General features: G+C 43.9%; 1 protein-coding gene across 16 annotated transcripts in view; it reads right to left on the bottom strand.

Annotated features, from left to right (window-relative positions):
* Positions 1–26,906, bottom strand: part of AKAP13 (A-kinase anchoring protein 13) — a 208,590-nt gene extending 181,684 nt beyond the window's left edge. For 14 of the 16 annotated variants that reach the window (XM_057420062.1, XM_057420324.1, XM_057420578.1 and 11 more), the window contains exons 1-2: positions 26,790–26,872; positions 7,108–7,162 (exon numbers count right to left, since the gene is read on the bottom strand). The gene's annotated coding sequence lies outside the window, so the exon portion shown is untranslated. Of the gene's footprint in view, positions 1–7,107; positions 7,163–26,789 lie in introns of all 16 variants that reach the window. The other 2 variants (XM_057420147.1, XM_057420493.1) reach the window with 1 other exon arrangement.
* Between the last annotated feature and the right edge of the window lie 342 nt (positions 26,907–27,248).

Raw genomic sequence — 27,248 nt, 5'->3', positions numbered from 1 at the left:
AGCTGTCCTCCCTCCCTGTGCACCTCCAGCCTGCTCACTGGTGGGGCGTGGAGCAAAACAGACCTTGACTCTGTGTAAGCACTGCTCAGCAGTAACTAAAACATCCCTGTGTGCTCAGCACGGTTTTCAGTACAAACCCAAAACACAGCCTCATAACTACCTACTACAGAGAGATCTAACTCGACCCCATCCAAAGCCAGCACAATAACTCAGGGAACAAAACCTACATTTAAGAAGTCACATAACCACACTTCTCCCATCTCAAAGAACCCAGACTGTGTCCTACAGCCAGGCTGCAGAGCGCCTGCTAAAAGAGGCCAGTGTTCAGTGTTTGAATTCAGACTCCTGTTTCAGAGCGTGACCTGATGCCTCACACACCGCAAGTGATCCCGCTCCAGCTGTCTCCCTAAGCCATTCCTTGATCACCAGCCAAAGCCAACACAGAGGTGATTTTACCAAAGTAACATCGGTACGTGATTGTAAATTGGGATTTTGCACTTCAGTTGTCTTCTCTGCCTTCCCTCGCATTTTAGATATACAAATTATCTGCAGCAATTTCATCTTAAAGTCTTACAACATTGATTTCCCTTAAAAATATGTATTTTTTACATTGCTGTCATTGGGTCAACCACATTTGCCAAGTTTTCAAAGGCTACTTTCTCAGCTGTCTAATTTCAAATTCACCTTTAGAGCTTAAAAGGAGGCAAAAAGTTATCACGGCAAGAAAGTGGGATGTGATGCTTAACATCAAGGCTTAAGTGAATGCACTGTACAGTACCAGCTGAGGGTCCCGAATCATGAATTTACTTTGTGACACAGGAGAATTAAAGAAGGAAAAGGAGGAAACCTAGCCACAACTTGGGAATACGTATACTCCTGATAAATACAAGACTACTAGGAAAACGCAGATGTGGGGTCACACCTTGTTTTATTTGGGGGAAAAGCCAAAGACTGCAAGAGCCAAACTGAACTTACTCTGTGCAGTGGCAGACACTGAAATACAGCAACGTTACTCCTTCAGCATTAATAAAACATGTTGTATACAGGGCATTATTTTTCTTCCAGTCCCTGAAACCCTGCCAAGTCATAAGCTTTTTATGGGAACGCTGAAATGGATGTTGATCAGAGCCATACTCCTGAGTTTTACATTTTAACACCACTTAGAGGCAACAGCTCCCCACCCCTAGTCCCTCATACATCTGCAAAGTCATAATCTTTAAAAGCCTGATGAACTAAAAGCTCATCCACCCTCAGCCTATGAAGATACTGAATTCACTCTTGGATTATGAGCTGAACTTGGGCCTTGAAAGCACTTTGAGCTCCTCCACTCCTTAAAATGAAGTTCCTCAAAGGCAAAATTGTACTCTTTATATATAAAAATAAACTGCCACTTGGTAAACCAAATCAGAGAGCCAAAAGTCACTTCACCACCAAGAACGCTATTCTCTTCCCCATCCCTCCCCATGTTCATCTGCCTTTTCCAATTTCTAAACTTTATTGTTCAAGAAGTTAACACCAACTCATAAAAACAGAATTAGTTTGGAAGTAGAAGGCTGCTGGCACCCAGACAAGTGCTTGATTGTTTTGTTGTTGCATCTAATGCAAGAAAGCTTCAACAGAGTTGGAAAACGTCATAAAAGCCTAAGGTGCTTCTTCCTTTCTCATTAACACAGCAGTGAAATTTCACAGCCTGGCACGGAAACCTCTCTCCAGCCTTATGTTTTCAGAATTACTCATCTACTCCAACACTCTACAAGACATTTTACAACATGCTACCCAGTACTTCCCAGTGTAAAGGCTTTGATTTGGAGTCCTCCATCAAGCTAACTAGGGTGGGCAAAGATGCTGCATCAGAAGACCTACAAAATACCTGCCATCCTTAACATCTACTCATCCTATATGCCTCCTTTGTGCATTCTGTAATTTGAAAACTAAAACCTTCGTCCACTGCAATGTAAATCCATTCTATCATTGACACAGATTTAAAAAGGAGTTAGTTTGATGCGCAGTGCCTTAAATTTTACGGGGAAAATGGACAAAAACTACACAACCTACATTCAAGTAGGGCTGTCTTTTAGGTCACTCAGCTGGGAACTTCTGTGTTATTTGTATCTGATTTATGTTTATTTAAATAATGACAAATATTAGTTTTACATTTATAGTCACTGCTTTGTAAGATGTCTCCAATTCTATTGGGATAAAGAGCCTACACTAAACAAAGCAGTTTGTTTATACTCCTAGTACATCTAATAGGAAATACTTAGAGTCACACATGTTCAAAGCAGGACAAAATTACAGCTTATCTTTCCACAAAGATCTCCTGCTACCAAGAGGCCAGAAAGACCACATGCACATCACAAGGCCTGAATTTTCAAGACAGGAAAAACTGCACTGCAGAACCTCCAACTCCATCAAAACTGGAGTCTGTCACATGCCCACTAATGTTCCTATAAAGATGTTTCTGTGTATCCAGGCCTCATGGTTTGCCTTACAGTGGTTTTGAACTCTGGGACTGTGCTTGTAGAAGAGCTAGCAGAGCAAAGCTCTCCTCTGCGGTTGATGTTCTTTTGTGCTAGGACCGCAAATAGAAATTGCACAAGACACTTAAAATCACAGACACTGATTGAAACCTCCTCAGCACATTTTACATGCCCTCTTACCTAGTTATTGCACCAAATCTCCCCTGTATCTAAGGACTGAAAAAACATTTCCTCAATTTGCACACAAATGACTGCAAGACAATCTTGAAGGGGAAAGGAGAAAGGCAGCACTCAAAACTCCAAGGATTATTTATGAATAAGCTGAAGCCCTATAAACTTGGCTGTTGAAGAAAGATAATCTCTAGCTTATGCCAAGTGGGTCAGACAGAGGAAGAACCTCAGCAATCTTCAAAGTCAAAGCAGATGGGGAAGTGAATAAGTGCCCACGTGAGCAAAAAGGAAACAAGCTTCTGTTCATTTTAGCTTGTTTCAGAGCTTCAGTTTGCTAGACCCCATCAAAAATGTCAGACCTTTAACTGACACGAGCAGAAGAGCTCACTTCTGTAGCAAGTAATAGAGCTGCAGAGTAATTACTTAAGACTACTACTGATGCAAAAATAAGTCCTTGTGTCTGCAGATTGAGGACATTGCTTAGCTTCGTAGCAGGGAGACAGGTAAAGTGGAGGAAGGGTGCTACGAGGCAGAGACTGGGGAAAATGTTCTTTGCTTTTAACTTTGGAAAAAACTACACTAGGATTCTTTATCATTAGTGCTTTAGCAATAAATAAATATATATCACCGATATAAATATTTATGTAGGTGTAAAGTAGGCTCTACTTTAGAGCTAACTGTAACACTAATTAGAGCATTTAAAAAACCACGAGCTTGTAACTACATTTTTACCCTTTTTGGAATAAAAAGGGCAGCAATCCACACATGCCACAGAATGAACATATACTGCATTCCTTAAGAAGCTAAAGTTGACCTCTTGGTCCTTTCTCAAGCTTTACATCACTAGATAAGATCTGGGCCAAGACCATTTCCATACACAGGGATGCATCACTGTCTCAGGCTAACCTCATCATCCAAGTGGCAAAAACCTAAACCCACCTAATCTCTCCCAGGGTTATGCTTATGGAACTGGGAATCCCTCCATCTGCCTCAGCAAAATGGAAAGATGACTGGCTGCAAAATAAACAGCACATTAACCACACAACAACAGCCCCTCCAATCAATGTTCTTCCTGCCACCCACCAAGGGCTAATATTTTTCTATTGGGTCCCTCCCCCCAAATATAAATACTATTTTATACTTTGAAGGAAGAGCTTGTGCTAGCTGACAACATGCACCTTCTTTTGAATCCATGCCAAGGAAGGATTCCCTCTTCAAATTCCTGGGAATTTTGCAAGCTTTCTGCAACGAGAAGCAGCAGACCCTCAAGAAGCACAGAAGTAGCTGACCATGTCGCTCTTAACCAGGGACTTTCACTGAACTGGGAGCAGTGAAAGAGTATTCAGTGCTATAGTTTGCTAGGGAGACAGAGAGCCAAGGACATGCTGAGGAGATGCTAGTCTTCCAAAGACAATATTACTAAAAGAAACAGGCATCCTTCCACCACTTATTTCAGGAGGCGGCTGCTGAGCTGCATCAGCTATTCCATGGGTGTCTCCATGCGTGTGCTTTGCCCAAGACTTCAGCTGGAAGAGCCAGAGCTGCAGAACTTGTAAGAAAACTCCACAGGAAGAGGCATTGAGGGCTTGCACAACAACAACCAGTTCTGGGATACACACATCTTCATTTATGCAAACTCAAGTGATCTTCTGATATTCAGGCTCGCTGTCTGGAGCGAGGTCAAGACAGGAATAGGTATACAAAGTCTCTGCTGGTTTTAATGTGTCTGTTTAACTACACATCCAGAAATTTGCTAAGATGAGAAGCGTGAAGGAAGAGGGTGAGGCTGTGTTATGAGTAATAAGGGGGGAGCTTCAAACTGCAATCTCTTTAGCATTTGTTTCCGTTATCAGTATTCATCAGAAGCCAAGAAGTTAACTACCTTGCTTTAGGTAACTTTTTACCATGACACCTATACCTTCTAGCAAAGATATCATTCCCACACCAGCTTTAAATGTTGTAAGATGCAAATCAAGGACTCCCCCTGCTTCCCTCTCCCTACTAAAAAAATAAAAATGGGAAAAACGTGAAGTTTGAAGGACCATGTAAAGTTGCATTTGCCAGCCAGACCTTTTCTCTGCACCCAGGTACAGGAATAAAAAGAAACACATGCGAGTTAACAGAAAGTCATACTGGCTTTTTAACAGCATCTCCACAAAAAGGCATTATTTTTATGTGGCACATATGTCTGACCCGGGTCAACACTGCAACGTGGGGAGTTGAAAAGGGATCACCTGATGCAACAGAAATACCCTCCCCTCCAAACTATATCACAGGAATTGCAGCCAAGCATCCCTAAACACAGCAAACACAGTGAGAGCCTTCTCGAACAGCACACGTTCTGCGTCAGCAAAGCAGCGTCAGTACAAAACTCGGCTCTAATAAAGGCGTTAATGACCCTTCCGAAAGGGCAGGGGTTCATCAGGCTTCTACTGTACCAAACAAAGACCATCTAAGCTACTCAAACCTCATCAAAAGGAGGAAACCAGAGTTAGGCTCATACACAGTTCATTGTTGAGTAGTGGCAGTGTTTACCTTTCCAGCATAACGCACTACTGCTCTGGATCCAACTTTAAAGCAGAGAACATGGCAGAATTAATTATGCCCTTTCCTCTTAACCACCATTCCCTGGATTATTTATTAGCTAGCTCTGCATATATTCATAGATGTGTCTAATAGACAAAGTTAAAAAGGATTTAAAACTGCTGCCTAAACACTTCTTTGGTTTGCAGAGTCCTCTCTGCTCTCTGGACAGGCAGCAGCATCAATAAATACAGCCTCAGGCTGCTAATTAGTCACTCCTTAAGCTACATAAAGGAACCGCAAGTACACTGTGACCTGGAACAAGCAAGCATGCCTCAGGAGCAACATTTGGACATGTACCATAGGATGGCTGTACATCCTGCTTCAGCTCTGTACTACAGTCCACTCCTGATCACAGTTCAGCAAGCTACCAGACAGACTATCTAACAGGACTAGGAAGTTCACCTTAGGTGCAGCACCCACAGCTTGGAGGCCAACAGCCAGTTCATGTCCGTTTCTGGAAAAGCCAAAAGCCACACTACACAAGATACTTGAGTTCAGTACCTTGGCAAAGGAATGGCAGACAGATAAGCTTAGATCAGCTACCTGAAAGGATAATTAAAGGGAATCCAAGAGCCTCTCTGGAGTTATCCATTTTGCCAAAATGAGGTTTTACAGCTAAAGACCTGTTCACTCACTATCCTGAAGTCCTCCCGGAAGAGGGACAAATACCAGGGAGAAACAGACTGGAAACAACTTCTCATTTAAGACTGGACCAGTTTTATTTTGCAGAAGTCCATCATCTCAAGGGACGGAGGCCAGAAGCTTCCACGCTGACCATCCACTGGAAGGAGATCAAAAGGGAGAGAGGGTGGGTACCACTACAGACCCAGCAGCAGAAAACACAAAGAGAGAAAAGAAAATGCTTTCAGAGACAGTTTACAAAGAACAGCAGCACTTTCATCTTTGTCAGCATAGATGCTAGGATACTATATTCCCATGTGAATACTGCAGTTGCTGTTCGGCCTCATCCAGGATTACAAGCAACTTCAAATAATAAAACAACTTAGCTGCATATCTGGCCATGAACTTGCTGCCTTGCATCAGAGGGTCAATCAAATCTTCTTTCCATCACAGAGAAAGGAAAACACAGCAGCACAGTTCAGTCTTCCGTCCACCACTGGGCAGAACTTGGGCTCACGAGCACGCCCCTTTGCTACATAAGCAGCGCAGGAACTGGGTTTGCAAAGGTATTTAGATGTAGGCAAGCATGTGTGCTTGCCATCAACACTCAAATCCTGTTTATCACTGATCAGCTTAAATTTAGCATTTTGGAGGTATAGATGGGGTTCAGAAGATGGAAGGGGGTGTTAAGTTTGTTCAAGTTCTCCCATCTTTTATGCTAAAAGATAATATTTATAGATTTGAGAGTTTTAACTCTCAAGCTTCTTATGATTTGCCCTCTGTGTCAGAAACTCCTGCCTAGAATTGTTAAGGGAAAGAAGGAAGATAAGGGGGTGGAGGAAAAGCAACTGTATGCATAGACCTGGAAGTATTAAGGCTTTATTTTCCTAACAAACTAACACGAAGTGGTATCAACGGGTTTAATCTCCAGAAAATAAACAGAATTAAAATGCAAATCATCTCTTGAAAATAATGTTATAAATTGGTGAGATTATTCAGTTATATGCAGATGAAAGTTGTATTTCATTACCATGCACCACATCCACTCCATTTGATTAAATTAATAAATGAGGTCCTTATGTCCCACTACAGGCATTACCCCTACTTTTGTTTACTATGTCTTTCTAGCTTGAACCACAGCACACGCAGTACAGCTGGCAGCTCAGTTACAACACAACACACAGAAGAAGTTAAAATAGGGGAAGTGATTCTAAAAAAAAACCCACCAAAAATACCTTGCTTCACTTACCTAAGCAAAGTTGTCATTAGAGAGTTTTCCAGTACTAAAATCCAAGGAAAAAGGCCTGAAAAAACACAGAGAAAGGCAAATTTTAGAAAGTAGGATAATACTCTGTTTTCCTGGGAAGATGAAGAGTCAGTGATTTAAAGGGAAAAGAAGTACATTTGCTCCATCAGTTGCATTTCAGACAGTTATTTGTAACAAAAAGGTGCTCCTCAGGCAGCAAACGTATCAGAAACAATAGGGCAGATTTTCCGCTGCTGTTGCCAGTATTATGCCAGTGCAATCCCTCCAATGTCAATCACATCGGACTGCAATAAAACCAGCCTTTTCCAGCAGACAAGCCAGGCCTAAGGCAATTAGCTAAGCTGCCCCATTTAGGTTTTCAGTCATTTGTCCCTCCCATCTAGCAGGATTATCAGTAAGTCCGGACCAAGCTGTGGGGTGGGAAGAGAGGAGTCATCACCCACCCAATGAGGCTGAAGGTGGCAGGAAACAAAAGTGTTGCTTATGAAAACAATATCCAGCTCACCCAAGGGCTAATTGCAAAAGACTACAAGGCAGCACAACATGGATTGAAATTAGGAAAGCTGGGACGTACAAGACTTCGGTCAAGGCATAAAAACATCCAAAGCTCAGTGCAAGTTACTGGCAGAAGAAGCATGTGGCCACAACAGATCTTACCAAAAAAATCACTGCTACCGAATGTAAGCACTCAGGGCTTGATAACACGCATGAATGCAGACTGGGGAAAAAAACTCACCCAAACTATCTGAATGAATATGGATGACTGCAAGCCTCCAAATCAAAGAGGGAGTTGACCACTGTTTGAGAGGAAGAAGTCATTGCTTGTTCCAAGATTAAAAACTTACAATTCTGGCCCCGGCTGAAGCACTATCATTCACTAATCTGGTACAATTTAGTCGGGCTGATCCTCCTCTCAGACAGACAGGCCATTATCAAAAGTTCCTCTATTCATTTTGCTTCCTGTTAGGCAGTGAAAGCCTCTTTTATATGCTCCTCAAGAGGCCGTTAAAACCAGGGAAGACTTTCCAATAGAGAAGATAAGGTAGCTGGATTTATTCATGAGAGAAGGAAGGGAAGTCATACAGGCTGATTACAGCTGCTCCAAAGCTGAAAAGTGGACAGTTGAAGGAAGGAGGTGAAAGATGATGGATTTCTTATTAATAAGAATTATACCAACAGCATTATTGTTAGAACTGGGCATTACCTCTCCTGATAATCAACTACAGGATTGAGATTTTACTCCTAAATTGACATCGAATACATACACAGGGTTGGATAACTCAAAAATACATGAATGAGGCAGCATGGGATGGGATTTTTAAGAGACTAAGCAAATTAATTACTTACTTTAGAACAACACCCAAGACCAAAAGGATAAACTAGCCAGAGTCAGATGGAAGACACTGCCTAGAAATGCCCTCCAGATCAAGACAATTTGCACCATTTTCAGGGTCAGATCCTGTTCTTATTGCCAACATGAGCACTCAGACATCAATAGAGCAGAATGGCGATTTCCACATTACTTAACATGTGTCAGCAATTTTGAACAGTTGCTTTGCAGATTCTTAGAGCTAACCAAGCAAAACCCCACCACAGAGAGCCCAGTATAGGGCTTGGCAAATGAAAAGCTGCCTGGAAACTCTATTGAGACTGAAAAACATTCCCCCATTAACGTTCAAACAATCCTGTATAGTTAAAATAGTTTTACAATGTAACTAGATGGAAATACAAACGACTACACACTTCTCAAGTCAAAAAGGCTGAGCCAAAGCAGCAAAGCTTTACCAAAAATTAGGGCTAACTACGATGGCTTCAAGGGTAAACCCTGCCTCTTGCTTCCCCTCTCACAGCCTATTCTCCAAACGAACTAGTGAAATACACAAGAATTGAAACACCCACAGCAGAAAGCAGCATTCAGCATTAAAAGGCGGCAAACCATTCAACTACACTTCATCATGACTCCATCCAGTCCAAATACACAAAGTTGTTAATTGTCTACCCCTCTGACAACGCTAAATGGGACAGGAAGACTTCAAAGATGCATTCCTGGACAGATACCAGTTTGAATCAGATAGGGAAAGAGGGAACAGCCAAGCCTAGAATGGCATAAAGACCCAGCAGAGATGGTACACAGGTTGCCAGGTGGATGGTGAAGTATTAAAAATACTTAAGTAAATAAGTACAAGGCTGCCAAAGGCTGACACGTTTTTCTCTTGCTTTGCAGACTACCATCAAAGTATACAACCAAAAAGCAAACAGCTGCAACAAAATCCAGAGCTTATTTTGACCCAGTTACTCCTTTGCTATTATTGACTATACAAATCTTCAGCACAAGCTGTACGGTCTGTTCAGTGTTTGTGTGATTTCTTCTTAGTGATGAAGCACTGAATTAGAGAACCCGGAGACAACAGTCACTTTCTATTCTGCCACCAGCTTGCATCTCTTCAGACACATCACTTGAGGCAAAGCCCAGCTGGCACTCTGTCCACTTTTTGTGCATCAGTGGAGATCCTGCCTGTCACAATCACCAACTGCAATCGTAAACTACAGCAGCTTACTCAAACACTCAGATTTAGTATTTCTGAAGCTGACAAGTCTCAGACTGCCCACACAGTAAATAAGGGTAATACTGCTCACCTATTTTGACAGAGGCTTTGCAACACAACATCTGAAGAGCCAACGTGCTGTCATAAATCTACAATGCACAAAAGCAATTATACATGTGGATTTCCAGCTTAGCACTATGAATAAGGACAAGTTTATCGAAGTGCAAAGGGTGCTTCCTTCAGAGGGAATCGCAGAATAGTGTTGGAAAGGACCTTATGATCATCTAGTTCTGACTCCCCTGCCATGGGTAGGGACACCACACACTAAACAGTGTCACCCAAGACTCTGTCCGACCTGGCCTTGAGATGCCAGGGATTCTATATTGTAATGGGATGCCAAGACACAGCCTGCTTGTTCTGAACAGAGAGCAAACCCCACAGATGCAACTCAGACTTCGCAAAGTCATGACACAATGAAAGAGTATGGGTTTTCCATCTCATCCTCCAACAGTAGCTGCAGCACACGCTTGGCGATGCCAGAAAGGTTAGAGAGCTGCCAGAGCATGCACAGGAGGAGGCTGTGTGCAAACAAAATAAGCAGCCTCTAATAATTCTTGTAACCAATTAAGCAACAAATCTCCACTGGGAATACTGCATCACCAGCTGCTTACCTAATTCGCAACCCTGCCCCTTGAGCTGGCTTTGGATTTTTAAGTCTTCCGTTTCTCTTCAGAAGCGGACGAATGAACGCAGCTTCTCTAGACAGCCTGGTTAAAAGGCAAATAAAAGCCCTGCAAAGACCATCAGTACTAAGAAGTAACCATTAATGGGCTTTCACCAGCAAGTCTGGAAGTATTAATACATGTGAGTAGCCACATTAAATCCACACAAATTACCCATCTGTGAGGCTGAACTGGACTTCAAGCCAAAGGAAGATGACTTTTCACTGGTCAGTATCCCTGTGTTAAGCTAACCAGTGATGTTAAGCAGATGCATTTTGAATGTGCTGCTTCATCTCACGTAAAGGGGGGAGAAGAGGAAAAAGAGTCAGAAACAGCACTTATCTGAAAAAGGCAAATATTTTAAAGTACTGCTACTGTTTGTAGAATGGCCTGGAAAAGAGATACAGCTGAAATGCTTTCAAATGTGTGTGCAGCTTTTAAACCGCATACGAGTCCATCTGCCAAATGAGCTTAGTTTGTTAGGACTGCTCAAACGAAGCCGAGGGTCCCGTCCCCCCCCGCCATCCTAAGTAAGCAAGCACAAGTTTCTGGCATAGACACTGGTGTGTGAGATTTTAACATTCCCTTTTCCATAAACAGTCATATATCAAGCTCTAAAACTTTGTTTCACAGAAACATTTGCACTAGTAAAACTCAATTACTCTAATATTTGTATGACACATGCAGGAGGGGTGCATAAAAAGGTTATGGTGAGCTCATTTAAAAATTTAAACAGTGCTTGGTCAAAAGTTTCTGCATTATTCACTCAGCTCCCCTATTAAATCAGACTTCTCAGAAGAGCCTTTAAACAATAGCACAGAAGATGCTGTATTTATAACAAAAAGGCAGTATTGAAGCTCTGTCTCACAGAGCAAGTCATTCACAATTACAGCTGTAAACACACACTGGCACGGTACCATGCGCTGGTTCACAATTCTGCTGGATTAACTGGACACTTGGAATACTTGGAGATCAGGAAGAAATTCTTCCCTGTGAGGATGTTGAGCACTGGAACAAGTTGCCCAGAGAAGCTGACCTCCCTGGCAGTGTCCAAGGCCAGGTTGGACAGGGCTTGGAGCAACCTGCTATAGTAGAAGGTTCTGCCCGGGGCAGGGGGTTAGAACTGGATGAGCTTTAAGATCCCTTCTAACCCAAACCATTCTGTGACCCTATGACTCCTTTCTAGAGAGGCAGCACCATTTCTTTCTAAATACATCGAGCACTGCTTTAAAAAGCAGCTAATTCTTCAAGAATATCAAAAGTTGAGAGAGGAACTCAAGAACAATATTAAACAAGATTGGGACAATGTTCTGTATTTTTTGTACCAGACCACATGGGCTGGTACCAGGCATTTTGCTACATCCCTGACGCTTCAGAGCCAAACTCAACTGAAGACATCACCACGCACCTTTCTGTTATAAACTTTCATGCTGAGTTTGCGTACAGCACGTGAATTTTCTGCATACTAGATCCCTGCACACACATCAATTCTCTTCCAAACCTCAGAGACCACTTGGAAAATGCCACCTCTGGAGGGAAGAAAAACAGAGGACTTAGAAGAGAGAACGCGAGTGGTGCTCCATGTCTTTGGTACCTCTCACCGCCTCCTTCCTTTCTCTCCATCCCTTTCTCCTACATTACAGGCTGCTCTTGGTCACTGAGTTCAATGAACATGAGCCAAGATTTCCTCTCTCAAAATAACTAGTCCAAGCTCGTTTCAGCTATGAGCATCACCCACAAACATTCCTGTTTGCATATCATCCTCTCTCCTGCATCAGTCTGTTCCCAAATATACTCATGGGCTGGTGATACAAGGTCATAAAGTTGAGTGAAAAACAGGACACCCTCCCACTGCACCCAGCCATGCTCCCAGCGCAAGGGTAGGATGAGCCAGTGTCCCATCATAGCCGGTTTCAGGCATTTCTGACAGCATTACTTTAATGACAGTATTTCATTTCCTTCAGACATCTCATTGAGAGCACTCAAGTATTAATGAAGTGTTTTAACACTCTCGCTGTCTGGAGGAGACGCGGGGTGTCACCTAACCAGCTGCTCAAGGGTGAACACGTAGCTCCCCCACTGACAACACTACCAAGAGAAGGGGTTTTGCATCACATGAGCTGATGACAGGTTCAGGGGTGAGAAGCACACACCAAAGCTGTTACAAAGCCAAGCCACGGCAGCAGTGCCATCAGCAACACATGTCCTGAAATCCCCTTTTTCAACCCGTAAACTCAACATAGCTGCTGCACTTCCCTTCAAACCTACACCCCGCCTCCTCATCCGTATGTTCTTACGGATCTATCTATTTGAAGCATTGGTTTTCCTGACTATGGGCAAGACTAAACACCTGCATCACTGCAAATGTAATTATGGCAAAATACAACAGCTATTTATAAACTTCCTGTACATCAAATAACATTAATGTACCTTTGCCTTGAACAATTATTTGCAGGGCTGGAAATCCTGAAGAGACACTAGAGAGATAGCAGAAGCACAGACATCCCCCACTCCATTATGCAGTGATGCTTTGTATCAGCTTTTGGAATGACTCAGAGGGGAAAATAAAATCATCAGAATAATTCTTTATAAATCTGTCCAATGAAAAGGAGAATAAAAAAAGAATAATCAGTTAGAATCCAGCATTAGCTGACTCCAGGCAGGACAGGGGGCATTTTACATTTCAACTGAATTGGCAGCTCAAATTCAACTTCAGGCTCCAATGCAGCCTTTAAGTCAAATTCCTAAGCAGAGTAAAACCCTTATTAGCCTGTCTTCACTGTAATTTTAATCTTAGTTAACTCCTGGTATGTGATTTACGTTAAGAACAACCCCCTTTCTATCAGAACTGGATATACTGCACGCAGAACTATTCCCTGGCTAGCACAGTTCAGGTTTCCCTTAGAGAAATCATTTTTCACATACTGACAGCAAAAGAAATACTGCTTAAAACTTTAAAAACATGCAAAAGCATTTTCAGAAATGCATCACAGCCTGTTGTATTATTTCACCTAATATACCCTTACCCCGTCAAGGCTGGCCATGAAGCCTCACTTTAAGCCAACACCATGTGCTAGAAAGGTTTATGATCTGTTTAAAAAGCGGGTATTTCTTTCAGCATGCACACACGGGATGGGAAAAGAGGGGAAAAGGAAAACAGCTGACATTTCTACCTTTATAAACAAGGGCATTCTGTTCCCTCTCCCCATTTTACCCAATTTATGATTAAAATTGTGAGTTGAAAAGTAAAAGGAAACCCCTTTGTAAAGGCAACGTTTCAATTTCTAAAACTGACATGACAAAACACGACAATTTCTGTAGTTTAAATGAAAATGATCCTAAAGCATTGTCTGAAGTTTACAAGTTGTCAGTGGTGCAGGTACACAACACCCACCCCAGTCACTGACCTAAAGCTCTGAAGCCCAGGTTACTACCTTTCATAATCACAAAACACTGGTTACACACTTCCTACATTTTCTGCATGGTTTCTTAGCTTTGGGGGGTTTGGTTTGGCTTTTTTTTGATTTGGGTTTTCCTTTTCTTTTTTAATGCCCACTTAGTAAAAAGCTACAGAGGTCTCCCACTCAATCTCAAGGAAAAACACCAAGTGAATTACCAGGGTGGTTTCCCACCCTACTCTCTGCACTTGCTGCTGAAGTTTTGTGTCATTCCCTTCACTCCAACTCCTCTTTAAGGTGGTTTCATGTAAAAGCAGTTCAACTCTTCCCACCCATCCCCAAGCCTGCAAACCAACAGAGCTTCCAAAGCGAATCTTACACCCTGCCAGAGCCAATCTGTATAATCGGAATAGGAGACACAGGGAATAGCTATTTGCAAAGCAAGGGGCTGTGATTTAAGAGGGAAATCCAAGCGAGATGCATAGACCAGGAGAAGATCCAGACTCTTGTCAAGAGCACAAGATCAGGTCTACCCTGCACCGGCCCTTGCAGCCAAGCACAAGACTGACTTGCACTAAAATCCTCACGAAAGCAAAAGAAGTTAATCGCACATTTTAGACCCTCCTCCATTTTGTGCAGTGTACGCACGCAAAAGTTAAGGAGAGGCTTTCCAGGACCTGGCAGCACGTACGGCCCCGCACTGAGCCACGCTTAAAGTGGGCAGCTGTGCGAGGGAAAAGAAAACCAGAGGGGACTCAGACAGATGTTTCCATTCACAAACACTGCCAAGGAGCCAGGAACGCCGAGTTCACTACCTTGGCGTTATTTACATTTCACAACATTCAGTAAGAACCGTACCACAAGCAGCTTAAAGAAGGAAAACACGGCACAGTGGGGGGAGTGTTTCACCACTGCCTTCACGCAGGGGGCAAAAAACACAATCTTTTTTCAATTCAAGTTCTGAAATATTTCCTTAGTTTCATTTTGCCTGCTGCCATCCAAACAGGCCAGCATCCCAAGCTCGCTGGCTCTCAGAACAGCCTCGTGCTGCTTATCTGCCATTGCCATTTTGCAAGAAGAGTGCATGTATACTTGCTTCTGGGACATCAGTGATGCTAACTGCGTGGTCCATAAACCACTTGGAAGTTTCTCCTTCCACTTTCCAGAATGAACTAGTTTTTAACCTAGTACAGAGGACAGTTTCTCGCTTAGCAACTGTGCCACAAATCAAATGTCAAAGACCAAGCTTGGCACTCCTGGCTCAGAAAATACCCTTAGAGATGGTTGGGAGGGTGAATTTTGGAGGCATTCATCCAAACCTCAATCCTGAGACTCAACAAGTTTGGGAATTAGCTGCCAGATCCAGTCTGGCAACCAGAACAGCTACTCCAAGCACTGTCCCATCTACCCAAATACACTAGAGCGTTATACACAGACCACATATGACGATGCACTCTGCCTGTCCTGAGGTGCTCCCTGCAGCAAGAGACTGGAAGGGTAATGAGGAAAGCATTTTTCACACCAGCTCTATGATCCATAAAGTCCTTCCTGAGCCCACAACAGAGGTATAGAGAAAAATAAGTATTACCCATTTCTATTAAAATCAGTGTTTGTTTGAACTTTTAAAGGGGCTCTGTACTTCAAATATTTAAGCTACACGGTCTGGCTCATGTTTCTTTTGAAGCATGGTGCTGGTGAACATTGACCAGACAGGGCAACTTCACTGTGAGGGAGCGCAAGGCTCCCCTCCTCCACAACAGGACACCTTCCTTCCCAAAGTAAACCAGACACTAACGCTATTTATGGATCCCATTGCAGAACCAGACAGGCTTCCTAGCCACTATTCATCAATGTGCAAATAGGGTTTATTTCATGGCAGAGAGAACAGACTTGAAAGAAATAAAGTCCTCAAGTTCTGCCTTACTTCTTGAAAGGAATACGTATTCGGAGAGTAGATGGAAATCCAGTACGGAACAGTAACACCTGCAGATAAAGGCTGATCACAACTTCTTTGGAGGCATTATTAAGTTAGCAATTTCACATTAGTTCCTAAAGGAACATAAACTAACTACCCATGGAAAAGGCGGCAAGCTGATGTACCAAGGGACAAGCCTCCAGAAGAACATTCTCTATCACTCTCCCACACCAAGAGGAAAGGCAGGGAACATAACCATGAGATCTTCCTTACTTCACAGGAAAATAAAGACTACACCAGTTTCCAGATAGCTGGAATGTTAATAGCTGGACAACATTCACCAGCATTGCTTTTAAACATTAACCCTGCCGAGTCCACTGACTTGCCCTACTAACTCTTTGGGGTTTTAGTGCGAAGGATGACTTTGTCCTTACAAGCATTTTCACAGAAGCACCTTTGCATTTAAAACGCTGACTGTGAATGCATCTGCTGTTCAGATAAAAAACCCACAAGCATGCAATTTGATATGGAAGAAGTTTACAAAGCTCTCAGAGAGCCCAAGGACATTTGGAAGGGTAGATACAAGTTTAGAATGAGTCTTAGCATATCATCAGCAAGAATTCTATTCTTAGGTATCTCCCTTTGGTGTTTCCTACAATCTTCCCTTTTTACACCTCTCCTACTCCTTTGAGAATGTAAGTTGTTTGGTTATTAGGGAGAAAAAAAATGGAAGAACCTGTTCTGCAAGGCACATGAACAAAGCAGTATCTTCCAAAAAAAGAAAAGCTCATTCAAAAGTATGTAAACATTAGGGCTGGTAATACAAACAATAAAACCACAGGAAACACAAGAAATTAAGAATAGATCAGGACTTACTCGATTTCCTGGCTGCTTGATATACAATCACTCTTTTGGGTTGGACATATCAGACAAGATTTATTTTCTCAATAACAGGCATTGAGGACACATAGTTTTAAAAAGGTGACCAAAACTCAAAGTCTGTTCTGACCCTGCCTGTGCTCCTTCACAGGCAAGGACACTGACCAAGGCAACTACAGCCAGGACCTGGTACTGGGGCCTCAGCATCCTGCACTAAGAACTGAATTAAACCTTCTCCTCGAAGTCCACAAACAGGATTAATCCTGCACCCTCAGAGTGTGCCCAGGACACATCCAAAAGCCATGAGGCATGGCTTGCTAATGCTGAAGCTGAGCAAGCAGCAGAGGTGACAATTAGTTCCCAACATACAGGGTGGTCCATGCCATTGCCACCCCACAACTCTCCCTGGCTGGAAGGCACGTTCACAGAGCTTGTCAGTGCATTCCCCAGCCCGGGCGTATTCCCAAATTCCCCACTGCTGCTAGGCTCTTGTCTAGCAACATCCCAACAGCTCTCTCTATCCTCTCCATCACAGGAACTTCATTTTCTGTTTGCCAACTGACCAGAACTGACTTCATCCCAGCTAGACAGCTTTACATCTCTTGTGCAGGAGCTGAAGACACTGCTCTACTGAGCATCACAACCACATTAACACAGCCACACTGCAACACCTTCCCACTCCTCATTCTGACCTCCATCAAACGCTAAACGAAGTCTCCTTCTTCATCCTCAAGTTATCCAGTGGCTCAGATCCAGCCTTATCCAAAGTCAAAAATATCCCTACAAAGAAAATAATAGGTCTCCCAATGCAAACACCAAGCGATTTATCATTCCCAAAGACCAAACCTAACAAGACTGCTTCCTCTGAAATGGCCTAATTTTCTCTTGGCCCTTAAATATCACAAGCCCACAGCATAAATACACCCAGGTATTTATATAAATGGCATAATTCTTTTTAATTAATATCAGAAGCACAGATGAGACTAGGTTTTTAGTAAAAGATATGACAAATTAGTTCTGGGAGAGAGGAACAAAATGAATATTCTAAGCAAAGCACTAATAACCCTTGTAAGTTTACTCTCACTTGGTACTTTTATCCTTTTCAGCCATTTCAAATGCTCAATCTTTTTATTTAATGCAATAATAACACAGTAAGTGTATGACAGCCATTTATCTCCCATCTCGTAGTACCAACTGACATACCAGCAGGGTCACACAAACAATCCAATAAAGAACGGGTAAAAAAAGCCCACTCACATTTTGCAATTTCAGGAAGATTTACACATTTTCAACCACTTTCGTTGCCACAAGTCCTCCAGCCTCCTCAAGTAGTTTTGATTTCCATTTCAAAACCTGCTTTCTGCTTAGTGAAGTGTTTTCCTTCTAAATGCTTGCAGTAAGCATAGGCTAGGATCGCTTATTACTCTCAAATAGCCTGATGACTTCTGAACTTTGAGATTATAAAGCAAGCAAGTTCCTGAACACTCACAGGCAAGTCGATTGGCTAAGAAAAAGCAGCACAAAGTCCTGCCAAAATCCTAGCTAATCTGATAAAGGAAAAAAACAGGGAGGTCTAAGCCCCGTAGTTCAAATAGAGCCAGTTCCAGCTGCACGAGGAAGCACATAACATTTAGCTTGGCACCTCTTCTCCAGGTATGACACCTGATGAGACAACATTTTACCACCTTAAAGGCACACTTAAAGGTACGTAAGTAAATTGTAAAATTCCCAAAATACAGGAAAAGATGGGGGTGACACATCAATTTCATATAGACCAATGAATGCTGCTTGTAATCCAACTGCAAAGAGGGGGAAACAAATGCACAAGATGCGTGACACGCAACCTGCTACCACTTAAGTACTACTATAATTCTTCCACTTCCAATGCACTTCACAAACAATTAATCCTCTTAACATCCAAGCAAGCATTTTTATTAACCACAGTTTTAGCTTGTAAGCTCTTGAAGCAACAAGCTAGCTCTTTTTCTAGCTTAATACACTGCTCATGAAAACTGGGACCAAGGCCCTTCTTTAACTGTGAAAGAGCTACCAGGAAATCAGCTCCTACCACCCCACTCCCTCCAGCAAAATGGACAAGCAAGACCCAGACAAGAACATGCTTTTCACCTAGATTAAGCGCATTGTTAACCTAGTTAAATGCTCAAACCTCAGCCTCCAGCCCTCTTCAGGCTACATTACCAACAGAATCAGCCAAAATTAATTCATTTCCAAAGTGGAAAAGTAGCTCCAAATTTTTGGAGCTCCCAAGCCTCCATTTGCACAGTGGATTCAAACTCCCATGCCCAAGTCAACAGGACTCCACAGAGCCACCAACACAAATGCAGCCACACAGCAGGTCCCAACACAACCCTCAGCATCCTTCCACAACAGACAACGTCTATTCCTTTTCCTGTTGGCAGCCACACTACTTCATATAGAAAAACCTGCAGTTAACAGAAACACGTGCAGCAACATTTCGCTTTGCATTGCATAGAAGTGTAAAGACTCACCTGAACCTTGTGAAATGAACATTCATTACCCAAATCTTCCTTTTACAACAACTCATATAAAAGGGATTTAGTGTTTATTTCTCCTCTTTCTAAAGGGGTTTACTCTGTATAACCTACCTTCTTCGCAGCTGCTAGAAGAGAAACTATAAACATTTAATGCAACAAAAGGTTTGCTCACCACCTCTTGTGTTCCACTGCGCTCTTAGACTGTGATCACTCATCATAAAAATGGGTGGAGCGGCTGCAAACCACTCAGTGATGGAAAAACTGACTCCCATGTTCAAGATAAGCTGCTGCACAGGCTGGAAACCCCACTGAAACAAAGTGCTGTCATTCCTCCCCAGATGGGAAGTCTTTCAGCTACAGATGCAGACACATCTCCTGTAGCACATGAACCAGCCTGTTTTATCTCCACAATCATCCTCTGCACCAACTCAAAGACCTTCAGACCAAACTACAGAAACTGTTTTAAAACAAAACTGGAGACAAATGAGTTTACATGTGACCTAGATTAAAACAATTAGAACCAGCACTCCCAAAGTACAAAGTGCAGACTTTAAGAGGTCCAGTGCTGCCTGTACCACAGCCTTGTTGCTGCAGTGAAAGATTTACAGTACCAGGGAACAAAACCACAGCAAAATTCATCACGTAGCATCAAAGGTACATCACGTAAGCCTCACTTCTCAGCTGACTCACTAAGTGATACTAACTCAAAAATAAAGGGCACATCCCAGTTTTACTGCCATTTTACTTGTGAATTCGGCAATTAGGAAGCGTGATATGCACTAGTGCATGTTCCAAAAGAAATTACTTTGTATAAGGGTCAAATCTGGCCATCCTGTCTCCCCTTCCCCCCAAAATACAAACCATTTCCCCCCCTTTCTTTAACACCTGCTTCCTCCATCTGAGCGTTCATTGTCCCACAGCTATTGTGGGACCAAAGGCTTCAGCATCCCAGAGGAAACTCAGGAGGGAAACCAGTGTATAAAACAAGCAAGACATTCACTCCAGCAATCTTGTGCCTCAGCATCCCCTATTTTCCCCTCTCTTTCTGTTGACAGCAGGTTAAAAGATTGGGCTGGGTGTTGAGAGGCACATGTGCCAGGAAGACAGATGTGCCATACATCCTGGTATTGAAGCCCACTATGCTCACAGACACCAGTGTGATCCCCTTGGCTTGTTCTTGCACTGGAGGCCCACAACAAACACTATGGGGCAGGAAATGAGGCTGGATGACTATGGCCTGACCCACAACAGTTCTTCATCTGGATGCACTTGAGGAAAGGATTTCACACAAGCAGCAGCTCTGTGCTACCCTAAAACATGGCAGGAGCAGAGAAAGCAGCATCTCTCCTGCAGCCCTGCAATAGGGACACGGCAGGAAGAGTCTTTGGACCAACACATCCTCAGCATTAGCTTCCATTAGGAGGTTGTTATCTCCTGCAGGTTGCTGTGCAATTCACACACACACCTCCAATCTTCCCTATGCTGAGAATAGGGATACCTGCAAGAACATGATGAGTCGGCCAGCATCCATGCATGACACATGCCAGGTGTGCTAATCCATGGAAAAGAAAGGGTGAGTCAGTAGTTTGAGTCTGAAGACAGCCCTGTTTAGAACAGCTGCTCCGTGCCAAAATCCTTGTTTGTAATGGTTTTAGTAACTGCAGCATTCAGACTTGCAGAACAGCTACACCACTGGGGCAGAGATACATTGGGAAAGAGATTTACTTTCCCAAGTAACTTTGCCAGAAACCTCAGATACAATTTAGATGAAGCTACCAAGTACGTCACAGATTTTAGCATAACTTACTGCTCCAATCTGCATTAGTCATGGGTGATAAAAAGCACAGGGGATTCAAACATGACACATCGGGTAGTTTCTCTCGACACAAAGTCGTGGAGATCATCACCAAATTACATACACCCTTCTGCTTTCAAATGACCACCTTACATCATGCTCATGGAGGATGAGTCTCACCAAAATTCAGCCTGGTAATTTGAGTAATCCATTAGTTATTTTCCCTCCCCCTCAGGAATAAAACCTGAAGTAGCTGCTACAGAAGAAAATCCTTAAATCCTTCCTTTTACACTGGATCAAGCTAATCTCAGCAGTGCTGTCACACTGTGCGTAACATCTGACATCGAACAACAGTTAGGGGATCTCTCACCAGGTATTCTGCAAATGTAACATCAACTTAAAAACAGCTCAGCAAGAAGACTAAATGCAATGACTTCTCTGGAAGGCAGACTAACCTGAATGAAGGCAAAATAATACACCAACAGTGTGTTGGTGTCAGAAGCTATTCTGGCAAATGCTAAACATCTTGCATAGTCTATTAGGAAATTAAACAAGTGGTTGAAATCGAGATGCTATGGATCAGTTGCACATACCTCCACTCATACTTTTAAAACAGTGTCTCAGAAGAGCAACTACGTGGGATCCAACTCACCAATATGACCCATTAGTCAATATCCCACAATTGCCAAGGAAATCAAAAAGTGGCCTTGTGCAAGGATCAAACATAAAACAAAACTGTGACAGTTCAGTTGCCACATCTACTGATTAAAAAATTATCAATGGTTTTGGAAAGACAAAAGCAGCCAGATGGGAAAAGCAATGATTTTTGGAATCACCAATAACAAGTGAATTAAGAGACTGGATCATTTTGGAGCAATATTAAAAGCTAATTCCTGGTTCCTGAGAAGGGGAAAGAGATTCAAGAAAATACAAGAGGCCAAGGAGGATTAACTCTACCAAATGAACCCCTGCGACAGAATTACAACCTAACCTATGAAGAAGCACCACTGTGGATGCTGCAGCCAAGGCCAAAATCAAGGTCCTCTGATGAACTGTAGAGGCTGCCCAGGTGCACCAAACCCAGCCTCATACACAAAACATGTTTGGAATATACTGTGTATTTGGAGCCCTCAACACAAATGCTGTAGGAGGTGCTGACAACAGTTTGAGGGCTGTTTTTTCCTTACACTTACTCCAATCCCACATGCAATATCTGAGAAGTTCCCAATGAACTTGGCTTGTGTGAACTACACAGCTATGCCAGGAAAGAATTTAGCTTTTATTCGCCCATCACAAAAACCACCCAATAAACTCTTCAGCATCTGATTTTTAGGTGTTTTATTTTGTAATATATACAAAAGAGTCTCGCTAGACTGCCTGGCCATGTCACAACATGTGAGCCATTACAGCTGCAACTGAATTAAAGCTTACTTTTTGCAAGATAGCACACTGCATACTTTTAAGGACTGTTGACTCCTTAAAAATATTTGTGATTACACTTTCTTCCTGTTCCTCAAGAACTTAGAAGCATACCTAAAATGGTTATAAATGAGATTATAATAATGGCAAGGCAGAATTTTGCAGAGAATTTCTTTACTCTAGATAGAGGTAATTGCAGTCTTAGAGAACTTAAAAAGGAAATATTTTGACTTCTAACTCACTGGCTTATCTTAGAAACAAATCTATCTCGCCTGCCATCTTCACATGCTATAAAACAGGGACAGGCACCACAGTCAAATGCCTTCTTTGCAATCAGAAAAGGGCGTAGCTCCAGGAGCATTTCTCCTGGTAGAAGCACTGGAGCCTTTGCCACAGCAGCTGCTCATCATACCATGAGGGGACACAAGCCAGGGAACTGATCCACGTGAAGAATGAACTCTTTTGCTGAACTGACCAAAGGTATGAATTGTACAGGAAGAAAAACCATAAATTCTTAACTAGAATCCATCTCCCAGCCTGGTTCACCAACCAGACCCACAAACCCCAGAATGGCCCAGCTGGTGAACTGCAAGAGGCTGCTTACACCTACACCGATGCACAAAAAGAGAAGACGAAATTACAGTTCGAGTTTAGGATAACACTGAAAAAAGTTTTACCTATTGCATGCTTCCACTAGCGGTCTCTGGAAGGACATCAAACTGTTATGGGATTTGTGGCCTCACAGTGTATTTGTCATGTAGACATCAACAGAGGAGCCACCCTGTTCCCGTGACAAAGGGCCATAAAACCCAGAGATATACCTTTTTGAAAAAGATCTGTATAGCTTGACTGCAGCACCAAGTTCCCATTCCCTGCTGTAGCTGCTTTCCCTGGAGCGCTTCCATCATATTTGCTTATCACTAACCAAAGTAACTAACCAGCTAACTCCCAGTGATGTGCTTTGCCTTCTAGATCTCCATAAAGAAAGGTCATTTGCAAGGGAGAAAGGCAGGTTTTATAAATAAAGAAATAAAATGACAAATTATGCCACATCTACAGCTTTTTTTTTCCTAAAAGTAACTAAGAAGTGCAATGCCAGGCTGCAACACCACGGCTGAAGTGTTTAACTACTCAGTAAGTACAAGGAGTGGCCCGATTCCCTCCCCACAGCAAGATTGTTGACAGCTGTTTTAATGGAGAAAAGTGAAGCATGACTAAGCTGTTCATAAAAATCCCATTGTACCCAACACCCAAACAAGTTTTGATTTAGAAAAAGTGCAGCCCTTCCTGAAGTGACTCTTCAGGTGGCAAGTGCCAGCCCTGAACCAAGCTCCCAACTGGATTATATCCCCCACGGCAAAACCCACAGCAGCAAAGCAGAGCTCTATCTACACCCAAAGCCATCAGTTGCTTCAGAAAGTCACTTATTACCTTTATCTATCCTACAGGTGATCAATGCAAGCAAGAAACACATGAGCACTTGGCACCAAGCAGCACCCATAATCACAAGCTGCAGGCTGTGAGATGCTTCCCACCCCATGCACCTGTAAATAGGATGCTGCTTACATTAACCTCCAAGTGGAAACCACACAAGCTGCCAACTCCCTGTCCAGAAGGCTGGTAAAACACAGGCCACGATTATTCATGAGGGTATATCATGCCTTTATGGCCACCTGAACTATCCAGCCTTTTGCTCAAATCTAGCATCTTATTCCTGCCTTCCACTGGTAGAAGAAACCAAAACTGAACAGGTCCTCCATACTAATCAGCTATGTGATTTAGTTTACTTCAGGCTATTTATCACCTGTGTGGGGAACCCCTATAGAAATAACATTTAAGAGCACTCAAGCAGATTACAGAGATAACCAGGTACAGGTAAGTAGAAAAGCTTCCAAGCTGCTTCAAGGACTTCAAGGATCACCACCAAACACCAGGAAGAGAAAACAAAGACACTGGTGTCCTGGAAACAGCGTGGAAAAGAAATGACAACTTCTACTAATTATTTTTTTACACAGTTATCTATTAAAACTTACTATGCCAGCAGAAAATTATATGGAAGCACCCACTGCCTTCGTAACACAGGAGCATGTGCGTAGCACCAATAAACCTACTAGTGTTTTTTTCCTCTAGTATAATTTATTGACCACTGCCTTAATTCATGCTTTGGATGGAATAACCAGATTCCTTTAGCAGTACTTAATCCTCCTCTTTACACAGGAGCATACCCTAGACCAGAACACAGTTTACTCAGGAGTATATCCTGCTGAGAGATTAGTAGCAAGTTCTGCATTAGCCTAAGTCTCCAAGCTTCCCTATGGACTGTGTTTAAAAACATCCATCATCGGACAGTACCTGGCAGAGCTCTGTTCCATGAGAAGCTTTGACTTCTTAACTGCGTTTTCCTCCTTTGATGCTGTGAAGCTGTAAATCAGGAACCTCGAGCTCCTGCCTTTCTGGCTGCAGTCCCTGGCTGGACTCTGTTCCTTCCAACTGTTGTATCCTCACCTCTTGGGCTATGTCGGCCACTGGAGCCAGGCAGGAGATGCAGGCTGGAAAGCTGCCACAGAACGCGGCACATCCACACTACCTGCGGGAGACTCGTCATTCAGGCTACCTACAAAACCTGTCAGCCTTGCAGAACCCCATATCCATGCCCTTCTAGCAACAGCCCCAGGCCAGCCTGTCTGCCCAGCACTGCCCAGTGCTGGAAGGACAGACAGGGGACATATTAGGCTCAACCCACGAACACAGAAGACAGGTATATGCTTGAACTCATGCCAAGGGACAACACATGCCCAGATGATCCTCACCTTGCCTAATTCACCCTTACTCTGCTACCAGGCTTGTAAAAAACCAACCCCAAGTGTCCAAGCAAGATATTGTTACCACAGAAGGTAACAACCTGGACCAGGGTGGCCCAAACCACAGCAAACACCTCCTGAGTAAACACTCCTCTAGTACAGGTGGAAAGCTTCTATCCACAAGCATGGATGTTATGAGGTTAATGTCAACCTACTCCCACTACTGAGGTATCCATGTATAAAAATACACCTCCTCTAACACAGTAATAAATGAATCATTAGTGCCTTACCTTTAAGGAACTATGTGGAACTTGGTTCACCTTTGCAATTCCACAATAGCTTGGCAAGGGCATGCAGAACATGAAAAACACACCCAGCAAGGGGCTGATTTTAAGGCGCAGAGTCACCAAGAACAGAAATAATGTAGCTTAGCCCTTTAAAACTGATTAGATTACATTAGCCAAACTCCCAGCACACAAGACACTCATGGATCTCAGACCAACTGTCTAAATTCAGCTCTGACGCTACATGCTTTACATATTTTCTACTGCATCGCATATCTCCATGAGTACCTAAAGTTTTAGGGCTGACCAAGATTAGAGCAACTAACTGCCCTGCAGAAGTACAGCATTTCTAATCCCTTTATCGAGTCCCTATCTGGTCATCTGCAACAGAATCAGTACAGCACGTTCTTCAACAACAACAGAAAACAACTGCTAAAAAACACTTTTTTTCCACTCCTGAGCTCCAGTCAATGCGGAGCCCCATGAAGGACACTGGAGCAGGACCCATTACAGAGGTCAACAAAATGGATCTCTACAAATCCCAACTCCCTTATATGACTTGCAGGGATAACAAACACAGAAAGTGCATTAATAAACTCTTGACAATTTACAGGTTAAGAAACAACCACCCTTTATCAATCCTCCTCCAGGAACTCCTGCATTCTCTTCAAAAGAAGAGTGTCTCCACTCGTAAAGTAAAGAAAAGCATTATATTTTCAAGCAACAGAGTGAACGCACAAAACGGGCCCCATGGCAATGACCCCCCGAGTAACCTCAAAGCCCCATTTAGCCCCAACGGTGAGAAAAGCCAACCCCAGGCTGTCGCTCTGGAGACTGATAGAAACGCCAGATTAACTGCAATAAACTTCGATAAAAGTTGCATCAGCGCCGCTGGAGGGATTTTGGGGGTGCGGGTATCAGTAACCCCAACACCGAGGAAGCGGAGGGGGACGCTGGGGCCGGGTTTTGGGGTACTGGGGGTACCCGGGCACACACTCCGGGCACGCTCCGAGCCCGCTCCCCCGGGAATAGGGACGTTCCCCCGGGGGGACCCCGCCCGGCCCCGGCCCGCCGCGCACCGCCGGCCCGCAGACAATAGCGGCGGGGAGCATCCGCGAAAGGAAACGCACGGCATAAATTAACACCAAATAATAACGATAAAGAGAAAGGGGAAAAAGCAAAGAGGGGCCCGGAGCGGCTCCACGCGAAGTTGCGCGGAGAAAAGGAGAAAGAAACGAGGAAGAGGAGCAGGAGGAAGGGCGGGGGAAGCGTGCGAGGGCGCGGGAAGCGGACCCCCCAACCTTCGGGGACAGCCCACCCATCCTCCATGGGCCTCCCAAACTTCCCCCTCTAACCCCTCTTCGCTTAACTCCGGAGGGGCACACTCACCGCGGGGGCCCGGCGGGCGGCTTCGCCCCTGGCAGCGGGGCGGAGAGGGAAGGGGACGGGGAGGGGGAAGGAGGCGGCCGGGCCAGGCGCTCTCCGCCCGGGGAGGCGGGCAGGAGGCAGGGCCGGGGGCTGCGGGCTCGCAACCTGAGCCGAGCCGTGGGGCCCGCCCCCGCCATTGCCCGCATGCGCGGAGCGGGGAGCCCCGGGGCCGGGTGGGGGGTGAGAAGCGGGGGGTGGTACCGAGCGGAGCCAGTTCGTGGGTAAGGTTCGGGTGCGCTTCAGCCGTGCCCCGGTGGGGAGGAGGGTGAGGGCGGGCCGGGGGAAGGCCGGAGTCCCGGTCCGGTGCTGCCTGGGCGGGTTCGGATTCCTCACCTGCGGGCACGTCCCCTGGCCGGTTTGCTCAGCTAGGGGAGATGCAGCTGCTTAAGTCATAGAATGGTTTGCGTTGGAAGGGACCTT

This window comes from Pezoporus wallicus, unplaced genomic scaffold, assembly GCF_028554395.1.
Source record: "Pezoporus wallicus isolate ANWC-B61680 ecotype Strahan unplaced genomic scaffold, APGP_CSIRO_Pwel_v1 contig_3952, whole genome shotgun sequence".
Taxonomy (NCBI): domain Eukaryota; kingdom Metazoa; phylum Chordata; class Aves; order Psittaciformes; family Psittacidae; genus Pezoporus; species Pezoporus wallicus.
This window is presented reverse-complemented; position numbering and strand designations above follow the sequence as displayed.